We start from the raw sequence: 11,151 nt of genomic DNA on the forward strand, positions 1-11,151 counted from the left end.
AAAGATTAAGAATTAATGGGTTAGGATGGTTAAGGAGTTTGGAATGAAAAGACGCATATCTGTTTTGGGCTAAATCTGCAACGAATGGGATGTTAAGGTCTTTGTGAATGAGTTTATTTGTAACGTAATAAGGAGCATCAAGGATTTTATGTAGGATTTTGGATTGAAAGGATTGGATGCGGGAGGAATTTGATAAAAACTTGTGTCGCTCAACTACATTGGGTTACTATATAACTCAGCTTACTTACAACTAGTAAAAAAAATAAAAACTTTTCAAAATCATAATATATGGGAATGGTATAAATAATTTTAAATATTTTTTTTTATGTTGTTCTTTGTTTATTTTATTTTGTTTATTTTCATGTATACTGTTTTGTTTTTCTAACATTTTTTAAATTAGTATTTTTTTTTTTTTATTATTGTCCTATGTTTTTTCCTTTACCCAATACATCCCTTTCCTCCTTTAACAAATATAAAATACAGTTCGTATCTACAATATAACTAGTAAAATATTTGAATATACTAACCAAGCATATCCATAAAATCTAGTACTATCTTGAGCATAGGTTGTATTTAATTAAAATCTAATAACACAACACAACAAATATTTACAGAGATAAAAAAAAAACGGTAAGTCTGTACTGCTACAAGCCATATAGTGTCTGGGATCAGTACTTTGTAAGGAAGTACTGTTTCAACGACGGTTGTACAAGGAAGTGAATCGTTTATAACCACGCCCAACCGCCAGATTTTATCCCCAGTTAAGGTAAACTTAAAGAGGCTCTCGAACCCACAGGGTAAACTTATGGCTACGGTTACAGAATAAATAGTTATCTGCCACAGCTGGATTCGTACCGGGTCCTTCACAAAGCCACTCCGCTCTCCTGCTTACACGAATACCAGGATAAAAATACATGCATACTAGAAAATAAAAGTAATAAATATAAAAATTGATTAATATTTTATAAAAAAGGAAGAAATATTTTAAAAAGTAATTAACATAAAGAGAAAAATATATCAAAATTAATGAAACACTTATATGTGAATGATAAATACAAATGAAAATTTGTAAATAAAGTATATTAGGAATTAGGTTATTTTTAGGTTAAAACTCTTTAATTTTGAAATGTCATTAAGTAACTAAGGACAAGGTTTCTCCAATTCAAGCGGTATTTGTAAAGAAAACGATAAGATTACATAAATGCAAACCAAATACAGCTCATCTCATATTAATTGTTTGAAAAATACTAACCAAATAGAGACAATAAATCATTTTAAAACAGGTCAAAACATGCTTTTGTGTATGTCTTGGAATAGTTATTTGTATCCATTGTATTAGAGCGATGTACTGTTGCTATTTGGTTATTCCTTTTTAGGCTATAGCTGTGAGTTAACCTGTTCTGGGTTAATTGATTAGATATTCACTTCTATCAGTAATTACAAAAAAAAAAAAAATTCATTTCTCTAAAATTACGTTTGTAGTATTAGCAATCAATTAACTTATTTTATTCTTGTTTAAAATAATGGGATGAAAATATTGGTAAGGGACTGAGGTGGATTTTTTTATGAGGGTGAATATTTTTAACTAAATAAAGCCACCTACGAGAAAACATGTTTATTAATTTTATTCATTATAACTCACATGTTCCCCTTTTTTTATGAAATAATATTTTTCATTGTCAGCTAAATAATAATATTAATAAATAACTTAAGTTTAAAAGATAAAACATGCCTTGCGTTGTTCATGATATAAAGCCGAGTTAATGAACGATTTTATAATGTTTAGAGAATAAATGTTTTTTTATGGCTACTAGTAGCCGTAAAACGTTTAAAATATTTAGCTAATTCAGAAAATCAAGAGTTTTTGTGTTTAATGTGCAAATTTATTTATAAAATATGTTCAATAAACTTTATAAACTATAAATAGCAATTATATTATGTATAAAGTATAAAATGTGTTTATTGTTGACTTTGGATTCATTGTGAGGATAAGATTATCGGGGTGCGGTCCGTGAAGTATAAATAAATAAAACTTATTATAACTTTTGACTAAATTTCAGTCTTTCTTCAGGGTTGAGCAAGAAAAAAACGAGATAACCACTTTAAGATAGTGTTAAAAAAAAAAAAAAAAAAAAAAAGGAACAGTAGTATATCAAGAAAATTAAAAATAATAATAAAAGAAGATAACTATAATATAGCAAAAGGTAAGAATATACACACAAAAATATAACGCATTTTGAAAATAATTGAAAAATAACAAAGAATTAAAAATAAAAAAATGCTCTATATAGATATTAACTTCTTGAGTAATGTGATAAAGTAAAGAATAAATGTGGAATGAAAACTATAAAAATATATAGATAAAATTAACAAGAATAGAAGTTATATCTGAAGTTGTAAAAGGAGTAAGCAGTAAAATTGGAAATAATAAGAGGTAATGATGGATATTTAAGACCTGATTATTTCAATCTTACCCTTTTTGACTTAGATAACTTCCAATATTACTTCTTTATTCTGTTAATTTATTTGGTATATTTGTATGTATTTCATTGTATCATGTATATCCTTTACTTTCCTACAATACTCAATATGTTAATTTTTCTTTTTCTAATATGTTCAATCTTTTTGTATAAACTATTAGCTTTGGGACATTATATTGTATCTTCCTCTAATATCATTTGTTATCACCTTAATTTCTTTAAGGTTTTGTGGTGTTTAAAAGGTTACAAACCCCTCCTTTTTTTAAACGATGGTGGCCTGAAATTTAGAAAGCAATCTTGGCATAAATGTCAATACGACCTTTTATTGTTATTTCTAAAATACGTATTTCATTGTTTATATATTTAAAATAATCCTAAATAATAAAAGAAATTCCCCAGAAATAGTCCTTCAATTTTTGCCTCTCTTTTATTCTAAAGAAGGAAATGAGAATATACCATGTTTTTGAGTGGTTTCTTTTCTCCTTTTTTTTTTTTTATTCTTCTTAAGTATGCTTTTAGGAGCAGCGTTTAATAACTTATAATTGTTTGCCTTACTAGCTTTCAGTTTTAGGGACCGTTCCTTGTTGGATATTTCTCTTTTTTAAAAACCCTCTCAGTAAGCTGGTGGTCTTTTCAGGTGACCCCAGAAATATTCCGTTTTCCACTTTAATGAGACTACCTGCTGAGTCAGGATATTAAAACTTCAGTAACCAAAAGTAATCGCTAAAAGATTAATAAATCAATTTTTGTCCGTTTGCACGCACATCTAGATTGCTAATTTTCCGAGGATATTTTAATGGTAAATTTGTTGTTATGAAACTCAAGTTTATTTTTAATTTCACTATCTATTTTTATGGAATTATAGTAAGGAAAGGTTATTATGCAATCGTGCAAAATTTCGAATTCGAGTTTTCGATGGAAATACACGTTTTAAGGTCTTCTGGGTCGAAATGAAATTTCTCAAAGTGGTCTGAGCTAAAAAAAGCCTAGCTCAAAACCGAAAATTTCTATGTAATTGAAGTTATATATTTAAGGCAGATAATATTTTCCATAAAATCGACTGGCTGGAAATGCCTATTTATAGGATCGATTTTTAACATTTTCTCAGAAAAAGCTAATTTTGTCTATTTGAAATAATTAACCGTTTCGCGTTAATAACAGTAATACATAAAGAATAAAGATAAATTGAAGAACTAAAATGGAGAACCAGAGACAGAATTTTAGAGACAAGAAAATCAGGGACAGCCGGGCGTGTCCGATCTCGTTAATACAACACAAGGAGGCCCCTCACCTCCGGATTCAAAATAGCTGCTGAACGGATAGCTCATATGTAAAATTAATTTTTTTTTTTTCCGAACCCTCTAAAACAGAAATAAAATGTGAGTTAGTAGTGCATTACTGTGTAGAAAGAAAAAGTATTTCGTATTGTGTCTTACCTTTTACTACCTTTGGTATTTAAAGGTATTGTAAAATTAAATATAACAGGTAACCTTTAAATACCAAAGGTAGTAAAAGGTAAGACACAACACGAATTACTTTTTCTTTCTACACAGTAATGCACTACTAACTCACATTTTATTTCTGTTTTAGAGGGTTCGGGAAAAAAAAAAAAAAGTGTCCGATCTCTGCCTATCGAAATCATTTAGCATCGAAGTACAATGCTTTGCTATATCTTATTAAACTTTTGTGTCATTGTTAGTGATAAAGTTGGAATTCGTTGTAACCACCTCGAAACCCTAAAATACGAATTTTTATTGAAATAAAATAATAAAATATTCACTAGGGTGAGCTATATGATGCTCCAGATTTCATCTTTTGCAAAATTATTGTCGAAATTTAAAAATAACATCTTTCTAAAAATTAAATTCTGCTCTTTAACCAAATTGTTAAATATTAAACGAATATTTAGTGCTGAATTGCTTTAGAATTAATATTGAAAATGCGACGTTTTATGGAGTTAGTGATTCTGTCAAGTGAAAAGCTCATGTATAAAATATTAAAAAATTCAGATGTATGTCATTATATTGTATTCTTCAACAGGCCTACGGCTGGATATATAAGAAACTGTAGAAGTATTGATTGAATCGGGGATCAGAAGTAATGTAAACTGTTATTTTTTCTGTTAATATTTAATATTTTCATGGTAAACAGTAGCACGTCTGAACTATGTCATAAAAACATATTAGACCAGTGTATGTTATATGCTGACAAATGAAGTAAATAAAAAAAAAAAAATAAATAAATTCAATTGTCAGCTTTTTCCAGAAATATACAAATTTGTATTCTTATTCATAAAACTTCAAGCTTTGGAGAACAACCGACATCAAAACGTGAAACATTTCTTCCATAAAGAACTGGTCTTAGATTGTCCAGTGTTATGATACATGCATAAAAAGTTACATAAAACTTTCTGTCGAAAAGGGGTGTATGTCAATATTTATGCTCCTCTAACATAAACATATTTTACCAGTGTAATGTTATGCCAGTTATATAATTCCATTGGTTATAGGATGCCTTAATCTTTTAAACTCCTGAGAGTGGGTTATATATTACCTGGTGAAAAAAGAAATATCATACTTACAGCCATTTGTCAGCTGGAATTTTCTTTTTTAGCCATTAAGGAGCTTTCGTATCATCTAGAGTCATTTTTCTTTAGATATATTTTAATCTCTAGCGCGATGAGCAACTGAAATAAATATGCCTCGGGATCCATTAAAAACTTTGATGAATACATTAATGGAGATGGTCTAGCTAACATTTTCCTCGGGGGAAAATAGCTTTTATCCGAATATAGATTGAGGAATTAGCCGTCACCTTATCCTTAAAAATCGAGAAATTTCGCAAATGATTTTTTTTCTTTGTGGCAATAAATATTTTAATGTTTTTTTTTAAATATGGAAAAGTGGATTTATTTTCTTATTCATTATTTACGCAAACTTATGTAAAGCTTATTTAGTTACTCTCAATCTTGCTTGGAATGTATAGACAATTTATATATTTGAGGAAGCACACTTTGGCAATCATACCTTTTGATAGCATAGTACTTGTGCAATCTTACCACAGATAGACTTAGCTTGCTTGTGCTACCATATTGATAATGGCTCAAGCATATGTTAGTACATATTGCCATGTTAACATATGATTGCCAAAGCGTTTGTAGAAAACATCTCAGAGGCCTGTTCTTACAAAAATACAATTTCGGAAAACCAAAAGTGTTTTTCCTAAATGTAGCTTCGAATGTTCAAACATGTTTGAGCAGCCCATTTAGAGTAACATGCGGAAGCATAAGCTATATACAGAAGGCCCGCTTCTTCTGCGTATAGCTTATGGTACTTGTATTACTAGTATTTTTCTGTTTAGTCATGCTAGATAATTGGCACAGTTCTTCAGTTGTCAATTTGTATATAATTGTTTGAAGTTGAAAAACCTGCACCACTAAAACCCACTCTTTATAGGTTTGAGTACTTGGTTAGGAGAGCCTGTTTTCTAAGATAAGTATAGACAAGGAATAAGGATGTAATGTAAAGGAACAGAATTCAATCTAAACTAAGACGGCAGGTTTAAACCTGTTTTACAGATTTATATAAGTATGAAGTTTCCACAAAAAAATACATAATAAAAAATATAAATACATAAAATTAAACTGTCATTCGTGTGAGCCTGATTTGCTTACCATTTATTAATTTTGAAGATTTTGTCACGTCACAAAATATTATACATAAAATATATTTCAATTTTATTGTGAATAGTATATAATATAGAACATATAGGATTTAAAGATAACTTAAAAGGAAATAGATACCATTGTTCTAGTTGAAAGATAACTTGAAATCTGATCGTGCCAAGATATAGGGTTCTGTTAAGCTTCCCCAAGAGAGATCAAGACGTTCTTCTCTGGTGGCATTACTATCTAGCTCCCAAGTTTGAAAGAAATAACGTTATGTAAAAGTTGTTATCGTAACAAACAAACAATTATCCATTTCTTAAAAAAAAAAAAAAAAAAAAAAACCTTATATTTCTATTAAGTAATACACTCAAGACCGAGTACAAGCCTCATGGTAGCTTTCCAAAAAAAAAGGTAGTTACCAAGTATTAAAAAGATAGAGTTGTATGCTCTTGGTTTATGTCGGTGGGTGCTGCTTTACCCACTTATGTAACTTTATGTCACTGTTTGTATAACAACGCATACTGCGTTGAACGACTGAGATGTATTTATGGTTTTTCTTAAAATGTATGTTGATAAATATTTATGACTTTTATTTTACTAGTTGTATTATTCCGTAGGATCATATTTTTTTCTTCTTATTTGTATCTTAATTTATTGTTGTTTGACACCAGGGTTAAACTCTTGCCTCAAAGAAAAATGGAAACATACGAGTTTTGCCAATATTACCTGGCTGATGTAGTTTATTTTTTTTTGAATGATTTTTTTTACCACAAATTGCTTTTTTAAAATTGTAGGTAATATTTTCCTTTATTTACATACTAAAACTTTCATGTTCACAACCCTATTAATTTTGTGCTTTATCCAATTAAGAGATACTTTGCAATTTAATTTACATTATTTTCTAGGATAACTTCATTGGAGCAGCAACTTAGAATTTCAGAATAAATGATCGTAAGTAAGGATGTGAATGTACCCAATCCCTTTACCGTCATGATGTTTGCCATTGCTTGAATTACCAAGATGTGCCCTATCATACCTAATTTACATTCATGAAAATCATCTGAATGGATTGAAAATAATGTATTTCTCTGGTTAAATGGAAACATGAATGCACGCCTCCGATTTTTAAATGCTTTTGGCATGACCGATTTCGTTCTTTATATTGAATATTTTCGTACTGGTTTTTTTATTCTGATTCATTTGTATATTTTTCCTACTTTGTGTTTTGTTTTGTGTACATACGTTTGCATTATTATCTTTGTGTTTTTATTTATGATTTTGTTTTTCTTGTTCTGATACATTTTTTCAAATATTTCCAATCTGAAATCACTTACGCATAATGAATGGAAAATACAGTCTTGGTTGTTTTATTTTTTTTTTAATTTTTTAATATAATTTATATTATATTACGTATGAATATAATTTTTTATGTTTCTGAAGATTTCCATAAACAGATAATTACAGATATCTGACAGTAATGATGAACAAGGAGCACGAAGAAGTCTTAAATTAAAAAAAGTCTTAGAGAAGGATAGGAGATACTCATGATGATCGTATTACTCGATTATTAAGATTAGTAAAATGATTTTTACTTTGACCATCTAATTTTTTTTCAAAAACTTTATTTATTGATAGATACACAATCTAGTACCATGTTGTGGGAAATAGGTAATAGTGATGACTGATAACATTCTTACTAAAATAAAATAACATAAAAAAAAAATAAAAAATAATAATGATATGTAAAATATCTCCTAAAATATATACAAATAGAAGAAAAAATAAAATAATCTCTAGTCACATTTACACTCTTTATAAATATTTATACAATTGACCTGAGGATCCCTGAGGTCACTCTATCCCCCACAAGTGAGGGGTAGAGCCGAGCTCTTGAGATCCCAGCGCATCATCCTCGCCGAACCACTGGGTAATGAGTCAGTGGACGCTGTGCAAGTGCGCTAAACCCGCATATAATCAACTTGAGTGGAGATTCTGACCATTGCCAGAACTCCAATTGTCCTTTTTTATTTTAATAAGTCTCTTGGCTACTGCCGTTTTAACCTTCGAGGTGGGTGGATTGTTGGGATGGGTGGAACTAGATAAGGATTGAACCAAATGATTAGGATGGTTAGAAAGGTTTATATGGAATTTGGTTGGAATGAGGTCAAGGACAAATGGGATATGAAGGCCATGGTGTACTGTTCTGTTGGCAACATAATAGGGTGCATTAACTATGGTCCTAAGGATTTTGGATTGAAAGGATTGGATACGTTTCATGTTCGACGGTTTAGCTGTTCCCCAAAGTTCAAGTCCGTAGGTCCAGATAGGGCTGAGAATAGTATTATAAATTAGCAGTTTGTTTTGCTATTGAGAAATTAGAGGTTCCGCTGAGTAGTCGGTAAAGTTGGCTGAATCGTCTGTTTAGATCTTGTCTTTTGAGTCTAAAATGTTGGTTCCAGGTGAGTCTTTTGTCTAGTATGGATCCATGATATCGCACTGTGTCGGAGCTATATAAAAGAATGTTATTTTAATAGAATAGAGTGTGCATTTCGAATCATTAACTTTTATGGGCCATTGATTGCACCAATGCTCAATCAGGGTGAGGTGTGTTTGGAGATTGGATAAGGCTGTTACAGAATCAGGATGGGAGGATGAAATGGCTGTATCGTCAGCAAATATTTCCAGGAACGTATCGGTAGTGATGGGAATGTCAGCAGTGAAGAGAACCCAAGAGATGTAGAGGACAGGACCCAAAACACTGCCTTGGGGAAGCCCTGCCTCGATCGGATGGATATTCGAGTACTCAGAAACATTGCGAAATCAAAAGGAGCGATTTGAGAGGTAGATGTGGAGGATAAACTATAAGGTTTGAGGTAATAGGAACTTAAGCTTGAAAAGCAATCCGGCATGCCATACCCGGTCAAAAGCTTCCGCTATGTCCAGAAAGGCACCCGAGCAGTATTGTTTCTTTTCAAGAACTGAAGAGATATAGTCAAAGTGAGGCCTTGTTAAACTGTGGAATGCCTAGGGCTGAATCCAAATTGATGTGCGGGAAAACTCAGTGATTCAACTATGGATACGATACGTTTTAGGAGGATTTTTAAAAAAATTTTGAGAGGATTTGATGTAAGCTAATATGTCTATAAGAAGCAGGATTATTAGGAGGTTTTTCTAATTTTGGAAAGATAATTATAATGGAGTGTTTCCACAGTATAGGGAAGTTGGTTGTTCTAAGGATACAATTGTAAACATATGTAAGGAATATTATTGCTTTAGAAGAAAGTTGGCGTAGGATTTGAGGAATACCATCTGAATTATACATTTATGTTTAGAAAACATAAGAAAAGTTTAGTTTAACCAAATAAAAAGAATTAAAAAAACTGTACCACTACAGGTACACTAAAGGGATAATTTGGTCAGTATCACTCTTATCCGCCAGAGAGTGATACTGACTAAATAATTTGTGTACTGACCAATTAAATTAGTGTACCCTCGGGATCAATCCACGGCGGATTTTAAAAAATGAATAATTATCTAATTCAGCCGTATACGAATCAGGGAAAGTAGGTGACACTACCTTTCTCACTGAGCTACCCCGCCCCCAATTTTTATTGATAGTTAAAAATGGAATATTCTTTTCCACTTTTTCTATCATACGGACTCAATATATTATCAAATACATAGTCTGATCGCAAAGTTTCAAAACTGGTCTCATAAAATTCAAGACCTTAATATATGGCCCTCGGGCATCAACACCAATCTTAGGCGTTTTTTTTTTATTGTTAAAAGGGTACCTGGAACTCTTCGCATGGACGGCTCTTAAACGACATTGTCGCAGCTGCTTGGAATAGTTTCTACCGTACAAAATACACTTCTCCAACCTCCTTAACCAGTTTTCAAAGTAAACCCGCCACGTTTTTTCTGCGATTTGGGCATACCCCACGTCACCAGCTCTCAGAAGGTCCATGTCGCTTGGGAAACGCATCTTTTGTAGTTTTTTTTTTACCTGAGGGAAAAGTAGCAAGGAGCTAGATTTGGGATGTAGAGAGGGTGCTCTAACAGTTTTATTCCAGTGCTGACCATATATTTTGTGCAAACGTTGGAACGATACGCATTATCCATTCTAGAGTTCAGCTGAAGTTTCTGCAGAGCTTGCCAAACTTTAGGGAGACATTTCCTTGTGTACCACTTGCCGGTGACATCTTCTAAGTTTTCAGAACCACTCCCTCTACAACGCCCTCACACTGAAACAATACCGCTACCATTATCTAAAGAGATCTACATTTGCGAACTGTCAAGAGGGTATTCTTATCTTTAAACAGCAATACTTTGCGCTGAATCTTAATTGGGACATCATAGTAATAAAGCCAAGCTTCATCACCTGACACTATACCTTTTACAGATTTTCCTCTTTTTGTGCTTCTTTAGCATTTCAGAGCACTATCAGATATAGAAAAACCTCTAATATAAACAGTATAGTGACAGTTGTTGAAATTTGGCTTTATTACTTTGATGTCCCAACTGAGAATCAGAACAATAATAATATAAGAGTTCATACATTGCAAGATAAATTTACTATTATATATATTCGATTTTGGCTTTAAAAATGATTTATTTTAACTGTATGGTACAGATTCATCTGACTTTTTCTTTGTTACCAATACGAGTAGGTGATAAAAAAAAAAATTAATTTGTAAAGTTTTTTTTAATCAAAGAGTTGATAGCCGATATGTCTTCTCCACGACTTGCCGTTCATCAAATCCGCGTCTTCCTATGGAAGTGCTCTTTTTTACTCATTTTCAAATGCGCCTGCTCTCAATCTTTTGATGAGCCAAAGGAGCTAGATGAAGAAGAAAGAGATCCACTGAAGAGAGATTTACTTCCAGTTCGTCCCTTTTCCAATATCAGGCTGAAGTGTTCTTAGAGATCTTGAGGAGTAGAGGCGGGTATATCCTCCATCCCGGCGCTTAACATTGAAGCCTAAGTAGTCAAGTCTTATCTTCT

General features: G+C 31.6%; 1 long non-coding RNA gene across 1 annotated transcript in view; it reads right to left on the reverse strand.

Moving 5' to 3' along the window:
• LOC136795118 (uncharacterized) overlaps positions 1-5,561 on the reverse strand; it is a 14,032-nt gene extending 8,471 nt beyond the window's left edge. The window contains exons 1-2 of the long non-coding RNA XR_010842669.1: positions 5,441-5,561; positions 5,062-5,300 (exon numbers count right to left, since the gene is read on the reverse strand). This is a non-coding gene — a long non-coding RNA (uncharacterized lncRNA). The remainder of the gene's footprint in view (positions 1-5,061; positions 5,301-5,440) is intronic.
• Between the last annotated feature and the right edge of the window lie 5,590 nt (positions 5,562-11,151).

Source organism: Halyomorpha halys, unplaced genomic scaffold, assembly GCF_000696795.3.
Source record: "Halyomorpha halys isolate HHAL.00 unplaced genomic scaffold, Hhal_1.1 Scaffold74.1, whole genome shotgun sequence".
Taxonomy (NCBI): Eukaryota; Metazoa; Arthropoda; class Insecta; order Hemiptera; family Pentatomidae; genus Halyomorpha; species Halyomorpha halys.